The sequence below is a fragment of the Pezoporus wallicus genome, unplaced genomic scaffold, assembly GCF_028554395.1.
Source record: "Pezoporus wallicus isolate ANWC-B61680 ecotype Strahan unplaced genomic scaffold, APGP_CSIRO_Pwel_v1 contig_5087, whole genome shotgun sequence".
Classification (NCBI taxonomy): domain Eukaryota; kingdom Metazoa; phylum Chordata; class Aves; order Psittaciformes; family Psittacidae; genus Pezoporus; species Pezoporus wallicus.
Genome location: NW_026642916.1, coordinates 183364 through 204121, shown reverse-complemented (window position 1 = coordinate 204121; position 20758 = coordinate 183364). Strand labels below are relative to the sequence as shown.

At 36.7% G+C, this 20758-nt stretch overlaps 1 long non-coding RNA gene across 1 annotated transcript in view; it reads right to left on the bottom strand.

Annotated features, from left to right (window-relative positions):
* The window catches only part of LOC130611952 (uncharacterized), an 85602-nt gene extending 71207 nt beyond the window's left edge, over positions 1–14395 (bottom strand). The window contains exon 1 of the long non-coding RNA XR_008975361.1: positions 14284–14395. This is a non-coding gene — a long non-coding RNA (uncharacterized LOC130611952). The remainder of the gene's footprint in view (positions 1–14283) is intronic.
* Between the last annotated feature and the right edge of the window lie 6363 nt (positions 14396–20758).

Below are 20758 nucleotides of genomic sequence, written 5' to 3'. Positions count from 1 at the left end.
CCTACAAAATAGCTACCTTCCAAGTTATGTTTTTCTGTGTCCAATGGGAAATTGCATAACTGGGACTAGTATTTTTACAAAACTTTCTGCCATTTGTAATGGCAGCCACTTTTTCACATCTTTTTGCATGTTGTTTAAACCACAACATGCTTTCTAAATTAAATCGAGAGCTGAAGATGTGTTTGAGAGATCTTTTCCCAGCTGTCTGAATTTATTACTCTGAGCTAAAATCTATGTTCTATCAACAACCTGTTCTTTAAAAGTAATTTTAATAAATAATTTCAGCTGCTAACTTCAGGCTGCCCTTATATACTTTCTCTGTGCCCTCTTCTTTCCTTAAGTTTGCCACCCATTTTCTCTCAAAAGCTGAAAATTAACTGAGACATTATTTCTTAAATGCACTGACAACTATATTGTTTAGATTTAGCAGTGACTACCTATTACCTTCTCACAGTCAAATAGGACTGGAGTTTGTTTCTTGTCAATGTTTGCTGTCTCTCTGAAAACCTCTATTTCCATCTGTGAAATAACAGATAAACAATCTTCACCCATTCTCTACTCTCTGAATTTCCCAGAACTTTCAGGTGTGAAAATTAAATATCTTAAGAGTGTCTGCAGGCTCTCATCTCATTAAGACTTTTTATTTTTGTAAATAGTTGTGGAAAGCTGTAATATCAAATGTAGTATGGAGGGGACAGTGAGTAGACAAAACGTGGAAAGACTTGAGAAGGACTAATACTCAATAATCTTCTGTCTTTGCAGTAAAATTCAAATTTTCAATCCCTACATAACACAAAACACCTCCACCTTGCTTGAAAAATATATTGATCTCATTTTTCCCACACCCTTATCCTTTTTCTTGTATTGGTGGTCAAGTAAGTCTGCTGTGATTGCTGGAAGAATTTCACTGCATCGCCTCTAAGGACTCCATCTACTCCACATTCTTCAATGTATTATTATCCTCATACCCTTCTCTCCCAACAGAGGTTCTCTTACGCCCATGGTGAAAAAAATCAACTGTCTTTTCTATATGTCCTGCATAAGTACATCTCCATTAAGTTGAAGAAGTTGTGTATGTGCTGTCCATCCTTATGGAGCTAGATGCACAACTGAAATATGTATCAGTTGAGCATAAAGATGTTAAGTTGCTTTTCATCCCCTTTAAGATTGCAGCTTCTCAATACAGATTCTTAAAATGTCTGTGTGAGAGTATTTAGCTGTGAAAGATGCCTCAGTTTAACTTGTGAAAATCAGAGATACTATATCTAAAGCCAATGATGCATCTATACCTATCTCTATAAAAAAGTAGTCTTTTAGTACCCAGTTTGTTAATGTAATGAGATTTGTGATACTTCAGCTTTAAAATTGCACAATGATTTGGCTTTTTTTCTTGTATTTCCTAAGTGTACAACAGCTAATTGGCAAACTGACTACTTGACTGAGGAGAGCACTTAGGTAGTATGAGCTTCAAATTATTAAAATCCTTAGCTAAGGGCCTTGCCCTGTCCCTGCATTTATAAAAGAAAGATGTCCACATGTTTTTTAGCTGAACTTTGAGTACTTTTTTTTTAGCAAGTAAAACTGCCTACAAAGTAAGCAAGCTCCCCTGTAAATTTTTGTCATCTTTCAGTTTAGATGTGGCTTAAAGTGTGTTGAAGAATTAACCGAAACTGCTGCCAATGAGAGAAACCAGTGGATTGCATAAATAAACGTCAATTTTCCTTCCAGGGGTTGAAAATGAGAATAAAACCCATTTCTTTCTTTCAAATAAATGATTTTTCATTCTGCTAAGATGTGACCTCTGCCGGATTCACCACTGTGATATCCAAAAAGGAGTTAAGCAGCTTTCAGTAGGGCTAAAAACATCATGTTGCAGCCCTGACACTATCAGCAAGTCACAGTACATTTTGATGATGTAATCCTTCTAACTCTGTTTTATAGTGTTACATCAGAGCACCCTGCCTACACAGGTACAGGGCAGACCAACTGCTTTTCCAACTCTGACATCAGTTGTCAGTGTGCAAAGTGCACAAACATCCTCCAACCCCTGCAGCTCCAATGCAACATTAATTTTGAAACATTAATTACATCTAATAAATACATTGGGAGAAAAAGATTTGAATGCAATAGTTATTAGCACATGATATCTTTTATCTAAAATCAATATATATTTTCATATTTATAAAGATACAATATTTGATCATATTTTTAATTTTTTTTTGAGAAAAATGTGTCATTTTTTGCCCATTCTACTTATTATTTTGCATCTTATTTCACACATAAAATTAAATTTAAAATCAAGTCTCAAGAAACATTGACTTAAAAATACTAAGCATGAAAAAAATTCTTTTAAGGAGGAGAAATTCAGAATTCTGACTTGAGCAGGACATGGGTGGAAGGGGTTATTATTTTGATAGCTACAGAACATTCTAAGGTTTTAATGAGGATAATAAGGATTACAACAATTCTCACTTTTTCTTCACACCACCTCAAAAATCTGCAAATAAAAATAAGGACAAGATATTTGCAGTTAGAAAGCTGGAATTCAAATAGACCAGAAGAGGCACCAGGACTGTCATTTACATTGTTGCTTGTGCAGAAGGTACAATCTTGTTTTTTTAAATGGGAGAAGCCTCCAGGTAGCTATTACAAAGAATTCTGAAACCAAAAGTACAATTAGGCCCAGGGCCAACAGCCTGAAGCATGACTCAGTCAAGGGATATCAGATCATTGATCAATATCTCTGATATAAAGAACAAAAGCAGAATTAAGAAGGTTGCATACAGACAAGGTAGTAATGAATAGCAATATTTTCCTAGCTTGAGTTTGAAGAGGAAAATAAATTGAGAAGTATGATACAATGGTTATATGTTGATATTATTGTTATATTCTTCTGGGAAAAAAAAAAACAAATAAACCTTTAAAAATCAAGCGAGGACTGTGCTGTTTAATCCCTCTCTATTAATCGTGAACCTCAGTGTTTTAATGTCATCTTCAAACCCTGTAATGCCAGGCCCATATGCATAACTTTACCCACATGAATAGTCTCAAAGACTTAAGCAGGATAATACATACACCAAATGCATAGCCAATATTTATCCAAAATGAATAAGTACACTGTAACATGAATAAATAATGCTTAATGAAAGGTTCTGAGGCAACCTTATTATAAACCAAAAATATATAAATATATATCAGGCCATATATATCAGGGAATAGGCATGATCAGCTGGGGTCATTCTTTTTTTGCCTTCATTGTCTCAGTCACCACATCTGAGGGAATGCAAGCTGCTCAGTCTCCACTCCCCAGGACACAGCTACGGAGTATAAAGGATTATCTGCCATAGAGACAGCATACTTCACCTAGTGTAAGTCTTCTAGGCTCAGAGACTGCAGGAGCAGTACACATTGTGAAGCCATGAGAATTTTTGAAGGAGGCAGGTTTCTTTTTTACTCTATAAAAATATGACAGTATTCCACATTAAGTAAGTGTTGCGGTTACAAGCCTCCTTTGTTTTTGAACTTGCCTTAAGCTGCTATTAGAATATTATTTCCTTTTTTGACCATTTGCTGGCATCCTGCTAGCATGGGTGAAGTCATAACTAATTCCCTTCTCAGGACTCACTCTAAACCCGGTGGGAAAGTAAACACCATTGCACAATGTTTTGGGTTTTTTTTGCTTGTGTGTTCTTCTAGTTGCTTTTGCAACACAAGCAGCTTTGCTCAGCAGCAAATCCTATTCAAGCAGTTATTATGATTGCCTGCACTAACATGAGACACTCATTTAAGAAGATTACAAAATAATGATGAAATTGCAGCATTACAACATTGTAAATCTCATCAGTGAGTACAGAGAGGAGTGCTCAGAAAGTAACAGATTGCTATTTAGAGTTTCTCCATTTCCATTATCTGACTCCTCTGAACATAAGGAGACTAAAAAATCTGGTATTTAAAATTAAAATACTAAAATACCTCTTACTTCAGAGGTACGTGTTTATAAAACCTATATTGTAGTTTAGAAGTTCGGTTTCACTCCAGAGTTAACAAATGAATACCATGTGATTTAAACGTTATAAATTGTACCAGTAACTTATTTCATAAGCATGTGTGTTGGCACTTTAAATTACCTTGCACAAGCTAGGCCACATCAGCTTGGGCGTTAGGCATTTTTGCAATATATCTAGTATCTGGATTGGAAGTGCTTGAAACTATGAAGTGTCAATCTGTTGAAAGACCCAGTAATATAGCCAGTACTTTAGAAATATATACTGTTAGCAAATATTCAGCAAAAGAAAGTAACAAACTAAGAATAATTACTATAACCAGACTGGGGAGGCACCGAAAACATGGGATTTAAATGCTGGATTGCTTACAGCTCAGCTGAGTGGCTCAGGTTCAGGCAAAACCAAAGGCTACTGAAAAGACCTACAACTTCAGCCCCATCATGAAAACAAACCTGCTGACCTTGCTGCAGAAAACCTCAATCCCTGCAGATACTCTCAGCAAAATATTTCCCTTTTCTTCCCCTAATTCCACACATCTGAGGAGTTTGTGCCTTTCTGTCCTGTATTGTGGTTGTGCACTCTTCTATGAAAATGGGTGCGCTGGCTTCCTGCAGTATAGTGTAATAAATGATTTAAAAATAAGAGTAGCTGTTCTCAGCCTAGATGTACTGCCACTATTACATTTCTAGCATCCTAACAGTGGCATAAGTTACTGAGAGTATTTAGTGCTCTCACTTGCCCCAGACACCTTTTCTGAAGCAGTTTATGTAATCAACTGAGAAATTTATGCCCATATTCACAAGTGGTTCATCCATCCAGACTCTCAAAGTATTATAAAACACATTAACATATGTATAAGGCTTTATATACAGATGTTACATATACATTCATACATAGATATGTTTAAATGTAACATACTTTCTGAAAAACACAAATCCGAGCAAGTGAAATCCTTCTCCTACTGCAGATAATAGTAAATAATCTCAAAAGTAAGCCAAGACCGGGACATAATGAGGAAGATTTCTGGATTTTTTTCATAATTATACCTAGGTGAGAAGCTTTTTGGGGTGACATTTCTGATTAAGATAATGGAAATAAAATAGTAGTTGATAAAAGAACGCTTTAACCCACCAGCTTTTCCTCTGCATTGGCCCTCAGAGCAAGGCAGGTACTCCAAGGCGAGGAGTCTGCTAGAAAAACAGCTTATCATATATGCACTCAGGAAAAAAAAAAAGATCAAAATAATCTAATTATCCTTTCTCATTTATCAGGAATACTCTAACCATGAATAGAGCTCCATCTGAGTTATCTGCCTAGGTAAATTATCTTGAAGGGATTTTCATATTATGCAATTAGCTGAGAGCTGGGTTGTGTCTCCTGTGGGTAAGGCAGCCATCAGGAGCACATCATCTCCGCATTCCCAGCAGGATACAGGTCTCTGCTGCCCCAAGACCCTCTGCTCTGGGCCTGCAGAATATGCAAATATTATTTTAAAAACTTCTGTCTCAATTTGTTAAAATTTTCAGGAAGGTGGTGGCAAAGTGTGAATTTCCATAGCCCTCACAGCAGCTCTCATGGCTGGTGAGTGCTCACTTACAACTTTATCTTATTCCCATCCAGAAAGAAGAGTGGTTTTTGATGTAATGAGATACTTGCAAGGACAAGCTGGTAAGGAAACCACCCTAATAACTTATTTTCCTTGTAAGGCACAAACATTTAACATTCTTGGTGTGGTGTTCCTATTCTAGTCAGTTTAGTTTTCAATTTGAGAAAACACATCTTTATAGCTTAAATATATGCCTTTAAAAATAGCCTTTATAGCCAAATTTTAAACCACCTGAACTTCTTTAGAAAAAAATGTAATGATTTACAGTTACAGTGTTTTGAAATTAAAAGGACCATTTCACCCTAAATGTAGATGTTTTACATTTTAAAAAGAAAGTTAAGCAAAGCGTTACTCTGCTTTGAGAATCAAATGAGTTTTGGCAGGCAACATATGTTCCTCAAAAGCGTACTTTGGGGACATGGGCCTCGACAGAAGAGAAACACTAAAAGGATGAGCAACCAAGTGATACATTCCATCTCTGTTTTCACTAATGCTATTGTCTGTAGCATTTATAACAACAAAAAAATGATTATTCTCAAAGCAACAGCTGTCCTTCTCTTCAAACTACACTTACAACTCATCTCTGTCATGATGTTTACAAAAATTTGACAATGGTTAGGCAGATGATATTCTACAATTGCTGCGTATTCCAAAGATGTCAATCATTTAATCCCTAACTAGGGTTTCTTCTATCTCCTTGAATTTACCTTTGCAAATAGGGGCTATATTTTACTGCATGTTCAAAACATGTAGGTAATAATGATAGAGACACTAGATATTAGAAATATTAAAGAAATAATGTTTATTTTATACTGTAATGTAAATTCTCAGTTATAGAGAACTGAGCAAATTACAGCTAATGGCTCCTGTATTTACAGTAGGTAATAATTTACTCCAATAAGTTATGAAATTACATTTAATTGTTTCTCTTAAGCAACTATATCATATTAAATAATACGATGTGTGAAATCTGAGTTAAGTGTCAATTTGATAGAAATCCACTGAAGAGGTCTCTCCAGGTACCATAGGAATGCCAACATTAAACTGCAGATAGGAACATAATTAACAAAAAAGTGCATTTCCAGCAGAACCCTAGTGATCTTTTCTGGGATAGATCACAAAAGAATTTCAGACAAATAAAGAACTCTTTAGCTGGATTGCTGAGAATCAACAATATCAAAGCAGCTGTTTTTCATCAACTGCCTTAAAACCCCTTAGCTATTGATGTTACCACCACAGGTCATATAAAACCACACTTGATTTCTGACTAGTATGTTTACAGCTCCAGAGGTAGAGGCAGCAAGAGTCATCTGTCACCTCATCTCAGCCTAATACAGATCTTCTGACAGGTGCTCTCAAAATACCTTATTACGCTGGATTTCTTAACACACAAACCATGAGGAAATGTGGAGGTGAAAAAAAAGCTGTCCTAAATGCCAGTGCTTCAAGAACTCTTTGAATACTGGAGAATCAGCTTCAAAGTTTCTCTTAAATCTGAAATCTCTCTAGGACAGGGGCTTATAACTCCCAAGAAAACAGCCCAGTCCTTAGGCCATGGGAATGCTCTGACAAAACTGTATATCTCTGATTCCGAATGTCTGGGGACAGGGAAGGAGGGAAGAGAAATGGAAAAGCATTCTTCATCCATCTAAAAGCAACCCAATGATCAGATTTTTTATTCATATCAGTGAAGTGTTAGAGAACTATATGGAGTAATTGAAAGATAGAAATCTCCTCTGAATATATATGTAAAAGCTTGAATAATTTTTTGAGTGCTTCTACAACTTCAGTAGCAACCCATGAAGTGCTGGGCTGAAATTGTTCAAATGGTAGCTAATATTCAAATAACCCATCAAAACTGTATTTGCAGCAGGCTGGCGTCATGAAAAGAATCTTGGATAAAGAGGAACAGATGAAGAGAAACAGCAAAAAGAACTCAGAGGAGCTGTCAAAGTCCCCCAGGACAGTTTTAGACAGAATTAGGACACCATTTGCAGGGAAAGTTGTTGTTATGGACACTGAAAGCTCAGCCCCAACTCCACATGAACGAAGCAGTCAGAGAGGAACCAGGCTGCTCAGCACTTATCAGAATTAAATTTACATTTCATTTTCCCATAACCTGTTGATTCCAAATTTTAAAGCAGAGGTTCAGCCTCAGACTGGACTTTAATCTCAGAAACATGTCCAGGTGAAAGAGGAAAACCTTGGGGAGTCCTCTGCCTAGCAAATCTGAACAAAAGTGGGATATGGAGGCACACCAATGTACGTTTCACACACACAAGATTTAAAGAGCAATGCTCTAAGTGAAATACTGGCAGAATAGTATTGGGTAGGTGCCAGGGCAGGTAGAAAGACACCATCTGGGAGGCATAAGTGATAATGCGGCAAACTGCATTCCTTCTACAAAGAAAAGATGGCACATGGCATGTTCACAGCCTTAACATGGTGTTTCAGGGCTTATCTCAGCAACCCTGCCGCTGGATCCCAACTATAAATTGCAGCACAGACTTGTACCTGATTTTCCTGTGTCTTTGGCAAGTGCTGTAGGCACTTTCTCTTCCTTTTCTCTCCTCCAAAGTCTCAGTTGCCCAAAGCCTGGCATAATTAATCTTTGATTGGAGATTAAAAATAGCTTTAGAGAAAGTAATCAAGGCAGATGGTTCCCAGAATACCACAGGCTGTGGTATTGGGATATTCTTAGTGAAAGCAAAAGTTTCAAATTCTGCACCAAATAAGACTGAAATTTGTACAGATGATTTTTTGTGATGAAAAGGGGGATAATGTGCTATAAAGTCCAAGGGGTACTTCATAGTTAAGGAACCTCTGTCACAGCTCAGCACAGTACACTAAGAACTTGGACCCTGACTTCTCACTCTAGTATTTCCTAATGGTTAACTTCAGACATTTTCCCAGCCAGCCTGCTATTGCTTCTATCACACTCTTACACACCTTCCAATACACAGTGTGAGGTTACCCAGCAACTTGGGCATCCAAACCTCAATGGATGGTGGAATATCCAAGAGTTAGGGGAAACGGCAACTTTTGTATCTTGAGCTCTTTTCCAGTACCCAGTCACCAGTTTATTCTGTAGTGATACAACAAATATTTTGAACCACCTGCACAGTAGGTATTATTGGCTAAGCAGTCAATTTATCAAGTTACTGTATTTCAAGATTGTGGAGTCAATATACCCTGGCTTTATGACAGCAGAGTCAGAGGAGGAGAGTAAATATTCCCCTTAGTAAGTACTAAGAAACTGAAGAGACATCATTATCAATACACACAGAAATACAGAACACTAGAAACTAGCAACCAATTAAAGCCCTTACATCTCTCTGTTTCTTATCTCTATCTCAATTCTTATCTTATAAAACCTTTGAATAAGAAAGGAAAGGCTATTCTAAAGGCAGTAAGTGGAGTTCAAGGTAGATAACTGATTATAAAGTCTCCAAAGGCACTTAGGGCACTCAGGAGTAAGGATATAACTTAGAAGTTGATAATCTACCTCTGAGTGCTTCAGCCAGAAAACTCTCAACATTGCTCTAGGTGATCTAGGGATACTGGCAGCAAGAGAGTCATCTCAGTTCAGACCTCCACAAATTGCCTTCTTCTTTATAGACAGGGGAGTCTTGTAACAACATGCCACATGGTATGGAGCTGTATACAAACAGCTGGCCTTCCAGTAGTAGCCAACACCTTAGGCCAGTCAGCCTAGAGTACTCAAATGAATGTGATAAAATAAAGTGATGGTGCAAATCCTACTTTCACCAAATAAAACTTCAGTAATTTAGGCCACTGCTTACTACATTAATTTTTAAAGAGAGGCTTGCTGGCTAAAGGCCACGTAGATACCTAAAACAACCATGGGCACTAAACTTATTTGTACCAAAATGCTTCACTTTTTAAAATTTGGCTCTAAAATTTACAGTATAAATAAACAAGGCACAGTGACATGTCAAACTGCAACAACAATTTCCATAAAAACAGAGCTGGCAACACACCCTGCATTACTGGCTTGTACAAACATTGCTTCTTCAGATGGTTTAATGCACCATTCAACAAGTCATTGCAGGCCACTGTGAATCTGTGTGTATTTCAGGCAGTGGCTGTTAGGAAGCCACATGGGTCTATGTGTAAATCACACAGCTGCAGACGTCCTGGGAGAAATTAACATAGGTCAGACCAAGATACTCCTCATATTAAAGGAAGGAAAGGAAATGTAAAGCTAAGTACTACACTTTGTTAAAGTAATGCTGTAGACTTAGCGCATTTTCTTTAACTGAGCAGTTAAAATCCACAAACCAGCTTCAGTTAAAATAACTGATTGGAAATAGTGGTGCCTCAGTTTGTGTATTTTTATTTTTTCAACATGTACCCTCAGGATTGGGTAAAAATGCTTTATTCAAAACTAAATTTTAATTAAAACAAGACAAAGGACAAAGAGGAAGAAAGTTGCCTGCATATGTAAAAATGATAAAGACAGCAATGCACCTGTCTGATCCAAATTCCAATTACACTGGGCTAAGTTCGAATTTGAGAGCTGGATTTGGGTTAAAGCACAAAGGTTTAAAAAACTCATGCAAATTTAGTCACCTCAAGGAACAAGTTTTACCTGTTCTCTAAAGCCTTCTGGCTTTCTTGATGAAGATCTGAACTTTGCCACCCTGAAAACAGAAGTGTGTTATGGAACTAAGGAAGAAATCTTAATGCCAAGTTCAGGCATTTAAACATTTGAAAGCTGAAATGACATGCAAAGCTGGTCATGAAATTCTAGCAACCTTTGACTATCTGCTAGTTCACAGCTAAAAAGAAAATTACAGATATGAGTTTCCCAGAATAAACAGTTCAGGTATTAAGAAAACTAATGATCCAGAATGCTCTTGAAAAAAATGTGTTTTCCAGAGACTTTCTATTCAGAAAGTCTTCTGAACAGGCATTTATAAACTTCAAATGGATTTTTATGAAACAATCTTTTATGGAGAGATTTAAAATCACTGCTGTCCTGTTGCCTCTCTCCCTGTAATATTGCCTATATCTTCTGAGCTCACCTAGACCTTGTCTTAGTTTAGCTTTAGTAAGCATTAAAATAAACTGGTTCTTCTGTGTAGAGCCAAAATACAGTGCTTCAGATTGAAACTGGTAATCCCTGAAACGCTGCATTCATCCACTTTTAATTAAGATTGCTGCAAGTATAGGTATTCCTAAACTATCCAAAACATGACCTCCTGAGGAAATCAAGTAATCAGGGTCAGAGACACTAACTGGAAATTATTTTGCTCATTAGGAAGATAGGAGAGACAATAAATGTGTCAGGAAGGTGGCTCAGAGAGAAAAAAAGCAGTACCCCGGCTAAATTCAACAGACAGCGCTACAGGGGGTTCACCCTTGGGAGAGGTGGGGGCAGCAAGCGCCGGAGCTGTGACCAAGTACCTCCTCTCTTCCTATGTTTGGGGAGACACCATCTTGCACATTTCTAAGAATAAACAGGAGCGCACCAAAGGTTAATCTGGTGTCACAACATAATATACAGTGCCTTGACTGCTATCCACCTCTGCAGGTCAGGGGGCTAATAAGTAAGAGACTGCCAAAAGCCCAGGCACTTTCAGTTATTCATATAGCCTTCTCTCAAGTATATAAATGTACTGAAAAAAATGCAAATACATTTTTAGTCATCTTCATGCTGCATGCACGTACATGTATAAAAATACACACACAGACACACACATGATGTCTCTTTGGAAGCCATAAAAAGGGGTAAGCCATTCTTAGCACTGCTCCAGAGCCTTCATCAATCCTACACACAGGCAGAGAGGATGCCGTCACACCAGACCAGTCTACTTGCAGCATGCTGCCAGCCACGCAGCGGACAGGCAGGAAACAAAGCCTTGCTCCAGAGCACTTGTAACTAAAATACAGGATTCAAAAACTACAGGAAAACTAGAGCCTCACAGATACTGGGGTAATTAAAAAAAAAAAGACAAACAAAACAAAAACCCCCACAAAACCTTCACCAAAAAAAGCCCAACAACCAACCCAGAACCCAGGAGCAATGTTCCAAAGTTTCTAATCTATAAAATGGAAACTTTTGATAGGCATCAGGTTGTGTGTCCCTGGAATGAAATATAGATCTACAGATTTTATGGAAGTAAAATATTTCAAAGAGGGCATGAAGGAGAAAAGACATTTTAAATATAATACCTCTCTCAGGAGGAATCTCTCTCAATGTCAGTTCATGACATTATGGACTTTGATGCTGCTTAGACAAGTATTTTCTTTAAGGTGAACTATAAGTTGTTTTCGTTTTATCCTTCTTTTCCACTTTTAGTTCATGTAGGAATTGCACTGAAATTACAACTTTTGCTCTCCCTCCAGTCATTCAGAGAGCAGAGAACAAAGACCACTTATTTTTATTAAACTGCTACCACTTCTTTTTAAGGTTATTCAGGACCACTAACTCGTGACAAAGTATCTTGTTCAATGTAATTTTAATTTTGACCTGCAAGGAAGAGCAGAATTAAATAAGATACACTTGAAAGAGCACTCTAAGTTGTATTTCTTAATTTCCTGAAAAAAACAAACAACAAAAAACAAACAAATAAAACCACAAACCCACAAACCAACCCCCACCAAAAGTAAGGTTATTTGCCATTCTCAAAAACTAGTGGAAGATGCCTTGATATTTTCTCTTTATTCTTCCAATTTTGGAGTGGCCGACAATTTTCTAGATGTTGTTTGTTGTGTTGTATCACAAGTTCTGGGCTTAAATTTTTCCTTTGTGAAAGGCAAGCTATCTCTTCATTCCACATTGCTTTGCAGTCTCAAAATAGTCACCCAACATGAAAATGCAGTCAGAACTGTAACAAGCAGAACTGCCAAGATAACATCAAGAAAACCCACCCTTCGCGCTTTACCTTGGTGCTAAGATATATACTACACCATTTAAAAGTATTTTGTTTTAAACTGGGTATTAAAAATCTAGATTGAGACAAAGATAAAAAAGATGATAGCAGCTGTGCTGCCTGAAAAGCTTCATGGCCCACAGCCACAGTTTCTTTTTCTCCTTTAATGCATTAGGTTAGGAAGAGAAATTATTTCCCTGTTCAGCCAACTCAATCACTCAATTTTCACTTCATGCGCAATTCTTATGGTCTGCCATCTCTATCTCTTCCAATTTTCTCATTCCATTCAACTGCTGTCATTCCTTGAAGCATAATGTAATGGCAACTTACACAGTGGTATGAGAAAACCCCTTATTTCTTTGCTTTTGCTCTGTTTAACAAGGAATACTTCTTGTTTTTTTCTATGCTTACGTTGGGCCTTTGCTGTAAAAGAATTGCATTTCTTCAAGTCTCCATTTGAGCTGTGAAACATTCTCCAAAAGACCCTTAAAAACTTGTGTGTAATTGTATCTTCCACTATTTCAATGCTTTCTAAGAACTGAAAGCACATGCTTTGAGTTTTAATGGAAAACTTAAATCTTTTTTTTTTCCTAATTATATAGGACTACAGTTTCTTGTCCCTATATTTCAGGAATTTGTAGTCATGAAGTTTTACCTACAGGAAAAGTTCCCAGTCATCAAAACTGAAATTTACTCATTTATACCTCAAAGAGCAGCTAATACGTAGAAAGGGAAGCTCCCCAGTTTCTGGACTCAAAATGCTTTCAGCATTCTTAGAAGACTGGTGTAGAGCAGAAAGGTGATTAAGTAGTTCCAGTGAAACAAACGAAAAACCTTTAAGACATTTCTGTAATCTATTACATATATTCTGATTTAACACAAATGGAAATTAGTATCTTTTTCTTTAAGCTCACAAAGAAAGGTAAAAGAATGCCAGCATAGCTAAGAAGGTCAAAAAGTAAAAGCAAGGTACACTGTTTCCAGCACCATAAAAGAAAGTATTTGATTCAGAATAGCAGTATTTTACAGAAAAGCTTTTGTAGATTAATTTCTTTGCCAAACCTCGCTTTGGCACAGGACTGCAGGAAAGAATTTTCAGCTCCAGTCTCATTTTCTCAGATTTGCAATTTGTGTATTCAATTTGAAGGCCAACAATTTGGTATCCACCAGTTTTCCAACACTGTAAAGAAACTAGGATTATAATGATGCTAACAGAAGTGCCCACAGAAAACCCTACCTTTGTCCTTTGTCCTCCCCAGTGCAGCATCAGTCTTCACACAAGGATGTCAAAGAGCTGTTGGAATACAGGCCACCAAACCAGTAACAGTTTCTCCAAGTTTTATTCTTTCTGCAGTATTTGTCAAAGACCATTGCACAGCTTTGTATCCTATATGTAGACAAGAAAACTTTACTGCACAGATAACACTGTGTATCAAACCAGGTGTTACTAGTAAGACAGTAACTGATGATCTGTGTTGTGATGTTTAAATAATCAGAACTAATTAGTCAGCCATATAATTAAGGATGCTGAGGACAAAACTGATACGCCACACCACTTGCAGAGCAGTTATCACATTATTAAAATAAATGATCAAATTCTAGGTTTAGACTTTTTTCCGTTGCAGAAGATGGATGAAGCTTGACACAGTTACAAATAATACATCTTCTTAAGAATGACTTTTTAAGAGTAAACAAGTAAAACTAGCTTGTTTAATGCTATACCACATTTTGATGCAATTACAATCAAATTGTCTTTTTGATACATAAAGCTTACCAGTTGCTTCATTTGAGGAAAGAAATACAGAGATGTAAGGATCCACAGTGGAGTCATTGATAAATCTTAGACTTTTTTCTCAGGAAAATATCTATTCATCCAAAAAGCCCCTAAAATGAGAGAAAAATAAACCTGATTTAATGCTATTGACAGTGCATAACTGGGGCAAGGAGGAGAAAGGAAGCTTAAAAGTTAACAAGAACATCTAAATATATTTTCAATATAAACCTCAAAATCCTGTATTTAAAACAAGAAAGGAATTCTTAGCTAATATTAAGACAGTCAAAATTAAAGACTGCTTCCTACTTGGGAGTATGTTTGACAGAGGATCTCAGATCAGGGTGGATTTTTTTCTTACCCCTCCTTCCCTAAATCAGGAAAGGTACTGTGCTAGGAAAGTACCAATTACTCTTTATGGGTATGTTGAAGTGAATAGTATTGTATTCATAAAATAAATAGTGTTGACAAAATGAGAGCCGAGTCTTTTATTTGCTCAGCAGTTCAGCTGGGAGATGGATTTCCTAGCTGAACTTGTTTAGACTGTCTATCTCCACATGATTAAACAGGAGGCTGCTGGTGGTAAATTCAAATATTCCAGTGTATTCAAAGGAAGGGGAGACTAGAAAGACAGGCAGCATCCACCAGAAGATGGTGGTTCACTGTATTAAGCAATACTGTATATTCTAATGCCTGGACACACCCAGGGATCCCAGTTAGTTGCCATCCATACTGTTAAGACCATAGCTCAGATCTTATCCCTTGGTTATAAGCTGCTCTTATCCAGTTCCCTGCCCTTCCACACAGCCAAGTTCAGTAAATAGCATTGTATAACTTTGTATAATTTCCCTTTCTATTGCCATTGTAAAAGCAAAGAAAAATGGATCATAGGAGGAGATATCAAGAGCTATGGCAAGAGTTGATGTTTCATATTCCTATAAAGTACTGATTTTTTAAAAGAGCATCTAAATTTTTATTTACTGTTATGTTAATGATATTATCACAAATATTTCCAACATTTTTCCTATACTCTCATTCCATTCTACTTCAAAGAGTTTGTTTTAAATGAGAAAATATAGAGAATAAACTTTAGGCTTTACTCCTGTCAGTGCTTTTGGACTCTGCTCAGTTTGAGCCAGCAAGAACCTTCCACACACGTTAGCACACACATGTCCTATACACCATACTTCAATTCAAAAGTAAAAGTTAAGTTTTAACCCTGCTACATTTAGACTTCTAAATGAGGCACATTAAAACAGAAAAATCTTTTAGATATATTACTGAGGTGAATAATGTTCTCATTTTCAAATCTAACTCTTACCTCTTTTTGAATTTTGAATGCCTCCTGACTTCAGGTGACTGTCTGTGTTCCTCTTGAATCACAAGGTTAAAGTAGTGTATACCCCTAACCTTGCACTTTCTGTTCTGAGCAATATTTTACCATTGGGTTGCTTTAAAGTCAAATTTGTAACAGTTATGAAACAGGAAAGACATTGAAAAAGTATTGGAACAGAAGAATATTTTTCAACTAAATAGCGCAACTATAAAATTTCAAATACTGGTAGCATGATTTCTTTATGTGCTGCTTAAAAGTACTTTAAGAAAGAGAAGCATTCAGATCATTGAAACCTAGAATGAATTATTTACAGTCCTAACATAGTCTACCACATACAGTTATGAACTTTCCTGTTATCTTATATCTGTGGTGAAACTAGGTCCAAATCACTATCCTAAACCGATACCCTATCCATGAACTTCAGGTGATAAGCTTTGTACATCAAAAAATGCCAGACCTTCCTTACAGTAGTGCACTTTTTTATGAGCAGGATTTGAAAGGCAGAACCCTAAATCTGATTTTAAATAATTAAAACAATATTAATGTAATCATGAAATAACTGTTAATGAAAACTTATCCCAGAATGTTGACAAAGCATTTTTTCGTTCTAATGGACCCCTAGAGGATTTTTCTTTAAAATACTTGAAAATTTAGACAAAGTTAAAAGATGTTTTCACCATGAGAAGATTAGTTAAGGGCCCATCAAGCCTTTATATGCTGTGAAAGATAAAAATAATTGCTACCAGAGACAACTGCTGTTAGTGATTCGTATAAAAAAATGCTGGCCTGACATCTTTGAAAACTGAAACTATCAGCTTATCCATAAGAAACTCGCAACAGGGGCAGGAGCAATGTAAAAATTCAGATCTCTTTACAATCGTTATGACTAATTCTGATGAAGAAGGATTATCTTGTGCTTACATTTGCAGAACTCTGTGATGTGCAGATTTTCACCAAAAAAAAAAAAATCTTAAAATATAAATATTGCACTTACAGCTGTTCATGTTAAATATTTCTAACTATCAATTTATTTAGGAATGGGAACATAACATAGATACACCCACTTCCATGCATATAAGCAATGATACATAACGACTAACACCAGATTCATTTGTTCTTTGAAGAACTCATTAAACCTTTACATACCAGTTTCTTCATTTGCAATTGCATGTTTTTGTAGTTATTGCCATACAGAAAAGTCTATTAGTCTTTCAAGTGCATGAGTTCTTAAAAATTTGAGTGCTCATGAGATAGCCATTTGTGAAAGGAGGGGTAGAAGAGAAGGAGTAAGAGGGTTATGATGGTGTTTCTCCTTAAGGAAGTCTGCAGTCTGCATTTTTTCTATGTAAATTTAAGGGGTTTGCCTTTTCTTAGCAAATTTAATAAGATTTCACTAATGTTATAAGTTAAAATTTTAATTACATTTATTTTTTTATGAGGAGGGAAGACAGCAAAGATAAGCACTTCAAAATATCAACATGCAGCTTCCTCTCTCTGCCTAGACACAGGATCATAACCAACTACATTCTCATGAAAGGAAGGGTATGTTCTCAGTTACCCAGGAAAACTATGGAAATAAACAGTTGTTCATGTGCCTTCTGTCAGTGTACAAGTCAAATCACTGCCAAGTCCTCCTTTTTCCCGTCACAGATTAATGGCCTCTGGGCAGCTGCCTGGGGAAGAACAAAGGAGATGCCCATGTCACTGTTTGAAGCATTTGGTAGTAATTCCACATCACTGCACTAGTATCTACTGATGGCAACAGAGGAAACCAAGAGCTGATGGCTCTGTTGCTGAAGCAGACCCAGTGCTGCAGCCAAGAAGCCAATATTGTCAAGATCCAAGATGAATGTATTAAACAGATGCATTAGCTTAGCTTCTGAAGTTGCTTTTGCACAATCTGCATAAAAGCTGGCCTGAGAACAGTAGATCACCTTTGAAAAGTCTCTTGTCGTATCAACTGTAAGTACACTGAGATATAGAAAATCCTCTTCTAAAGGTTGCCATGACCCTTTGATACTGAAGTTTCATTGCATACAAATGGAAACTTTTCTCACCTTCCTCCACCAGCCATCATACTCCCTCCCTTTCTGTAATGAAATTTCCTCTTTTTCATCTCTTCTCAGTTCAGTGGCAGTTGACATCATAAAAGACAGATGTAGAAACCTGCTGTAGAACACACTAACTTTTCATGCTGATAGAGGAGACCTTTTAAAGGTTTGGCTGCAGCCTGTAGACTCTACCAGTAAAGATTTGTGCCATCATCTTTAGAGATAGATACTGAATTTCAAGCATCCAAACATCTATACTAAAAAAAAAAAAAAATAAATTGTTTTGTTGTTGAAGGGGACATCAGGGGACCTTCTCTAACTCCCGTTGTACACATCTTCAATCTGAAGAATTTACAAGTTTCTGCAGAAACAAAATTACAGGGACATGAACTTTTTAAAAATTATTGCAGCAGTGTCAAAGGCAAACTGGAAGTTCTTTAAAGCACAAGATTGCCCTTCTGACACACCAAGTAGATTCAAGAAAATCATGTCTCAGACCTCAGTTAATGCATTTTACATTACTTTCACCACCTTAGTGTTATGCACTCTGGTCACTGAAGTACTTCAGATTTCTTTTCTGTTCTACTTCATTTTGTAGCATCTCCTCAGCTGTGTAGGCTTTTGTGGCACATAAACACGTATCTTGAGTTGGTCAGTAAGCCTTTATGTTGAAAACAGCAAGGAAGTGGCAGGATTTATTATATTTATGTTACTGCTATACAAACAAGTTTCCACATCATGGGCTATTGAACTGAATTTCAATGCTGATCCAAGCAGCATCACTCCATCAAAGTTAATATGATAGCTTATGAAAGTAGGAAGTTATTCAGAGTTTGATAGGTCTCAGAATGAAACTGGTGAGAAAATCATACAGCATCCCAACTTGCAAAGCAGCCAGTGTTGTTTAAGTTTCACTTTTGCATAGAAAAGGAGCAAATGCCAATTGTGAAGTTCAAAGGATTGGCAATGTAGATAGGATAGTTGAAGAGCTCATCGTTGTTGCTTTTCAATTATTATGTATGTGAAGAAGGAGAGAAAAGATTTCTTTATTAAAAAAATGAGGATAGTATAACACACATCCAGTTGAAGGAGGTCATTTTTAGAGATTAGATCAGAGACACCAATTTATGTCTTGTTTATGATAGCATTTTAAAAAAAAATCCATTAATGCCCCCATACCAATTTAAATTTCCTATAATAATTAGGGCTATAGTCATCTGATATTAAGCATTTCAGTGTCAATACTAGAACTCTACATTTCCAGTGTTTTATTTAACTAAAAATCACAAACATCTCCTATCAAATATTTTTCAGGGGGAAAACAAAAGTTCTATAATACAGCAGCTGGACAGGTATTATAGTAATGACTTTTCTTGTCCTTTAATTTGGTACACGAATTTAATAGTTTCCCACCATACTTCCCTAATAACAAAAATCTCTTCACTATAATTACACGTTTATTGTGTCCTTAGACAATGACAGAACCTCAGCAAAATTTGACATCATATAAACATTTTCAGCCTTATCATTTCAAACAAAACCCAAGGAGACAATAAATCAACTGTTTCTGAAATTTAGGATGTGTCAGAGACACACATGATATTAAATGAGACTGTTCAGTATCACTTTATCTTGGTATTGCTTAGGAATATCATGTGAAGCACAAACGTGAGCTCAATTCCTCTGCTGCAAGTTCCCTGTGATTGGGGTGGGAAAGAAATGGAAGTAGCAGCATCTCACAAGAATGTGCCTCTGCCACTTTTCTCTCTGAATCACTGCTTCCTTCCTTCAGTTCAACTACCCAAGTTATAGCAGAATAATTTTGTGCAGTTTGTGCAATGCTGAAAAGCTTTTCTCTCTCATTTGCATGTCTTTTGGCCACTTTTTTCAGCTCATGAAGTCAGAACATTATCATAGTTTTTGAGCTTTTCTCAGCAGTAAGGAGAAATAAAAAACAAAACCAAAAAAAAACATAATACGATCTTCTGTGTTAGGAGAGCAAGGATATAGAGGGAACAGATGCAGCAGCAAAATGTAAAATAGTTGCTTTAGGGCTATATCTTTCTGGCTTTGCTATGAAAAGACCTCATACAAATAAAGTGATTAGCTCATGCTATAGATCATTCATAAAAAAACAGAACTTCTCCAGCAATAGCTCACTTGAGGAAGGGCTGCTTTTGGAGACAGTTGCTCATACATCAGAGTCTTCCACAAGCAGAAAAAGCAAAATATATGCAACTGCTTCTTGCTCTTTCTCAGATGCACATGAAAAACTGAACCAGTGAGTTGCACTGAGGTCTAAGCAAGCCAGCTATGGGACACCCACAGCTGAAGCAACACCAGAGACGTTGCAAGCTGGTAACAACTGTGGGAATGTCCATCTAGCAGAGGCTGAAATTTCATTCTTACAAAGGAAGCAAAGGAAGAATTAAAACTCCAGTCAGTTGTCACTTCTACGCAAATATAGAAGCAACTGTATTTACTTAGAAGATGTGTATTTAGAACAGATGTTGTTCAATTGAAAGCTCATATACCAGCATGGATAACGGGTCAATTTTATCTTCAACTTTAAAGCATCTAGACTTTTCTTTAATCTAATAGTGATGAAAGATGCAGTGCCACCAGCTGTAGAGCAGAAAAGGCTGAAACACTTCTCAAATGTCAAACAAATAGAAACTGTTCAAATCACATTTGGTCTGCATTTTATTAGCACAATGAAACTACAGGTTACTTGCAGCACTAATTGCCATGTGAAAACAAATGCTTTTTTATGGCTAGCTGGTATGTTTCTTCATCCCATTTCTGCATGGCTATGCAGTTACCTCCTGAGATTCAAATTTATGTTCCTTAAATCGAGTTTTTGCTGCTCAGGTTTTTTCTCAAAGTAGGAATATATTGCTTTTTAATACAGGAAGCGGCAGTGTGCTTTGCTGTCTTTCTAAGATTATCCTTAGTGCATTTTTTGGAGGGCTGATCTGCAAGGATTGTTGGATCAGCATAGTCTTCTGACCCTTAAGACTATGACTTGCGCCCAAGGGAAGTGAACACATTGCCTCCAAACCGCCTATATTCCATTGTGCATGAAGTAAAC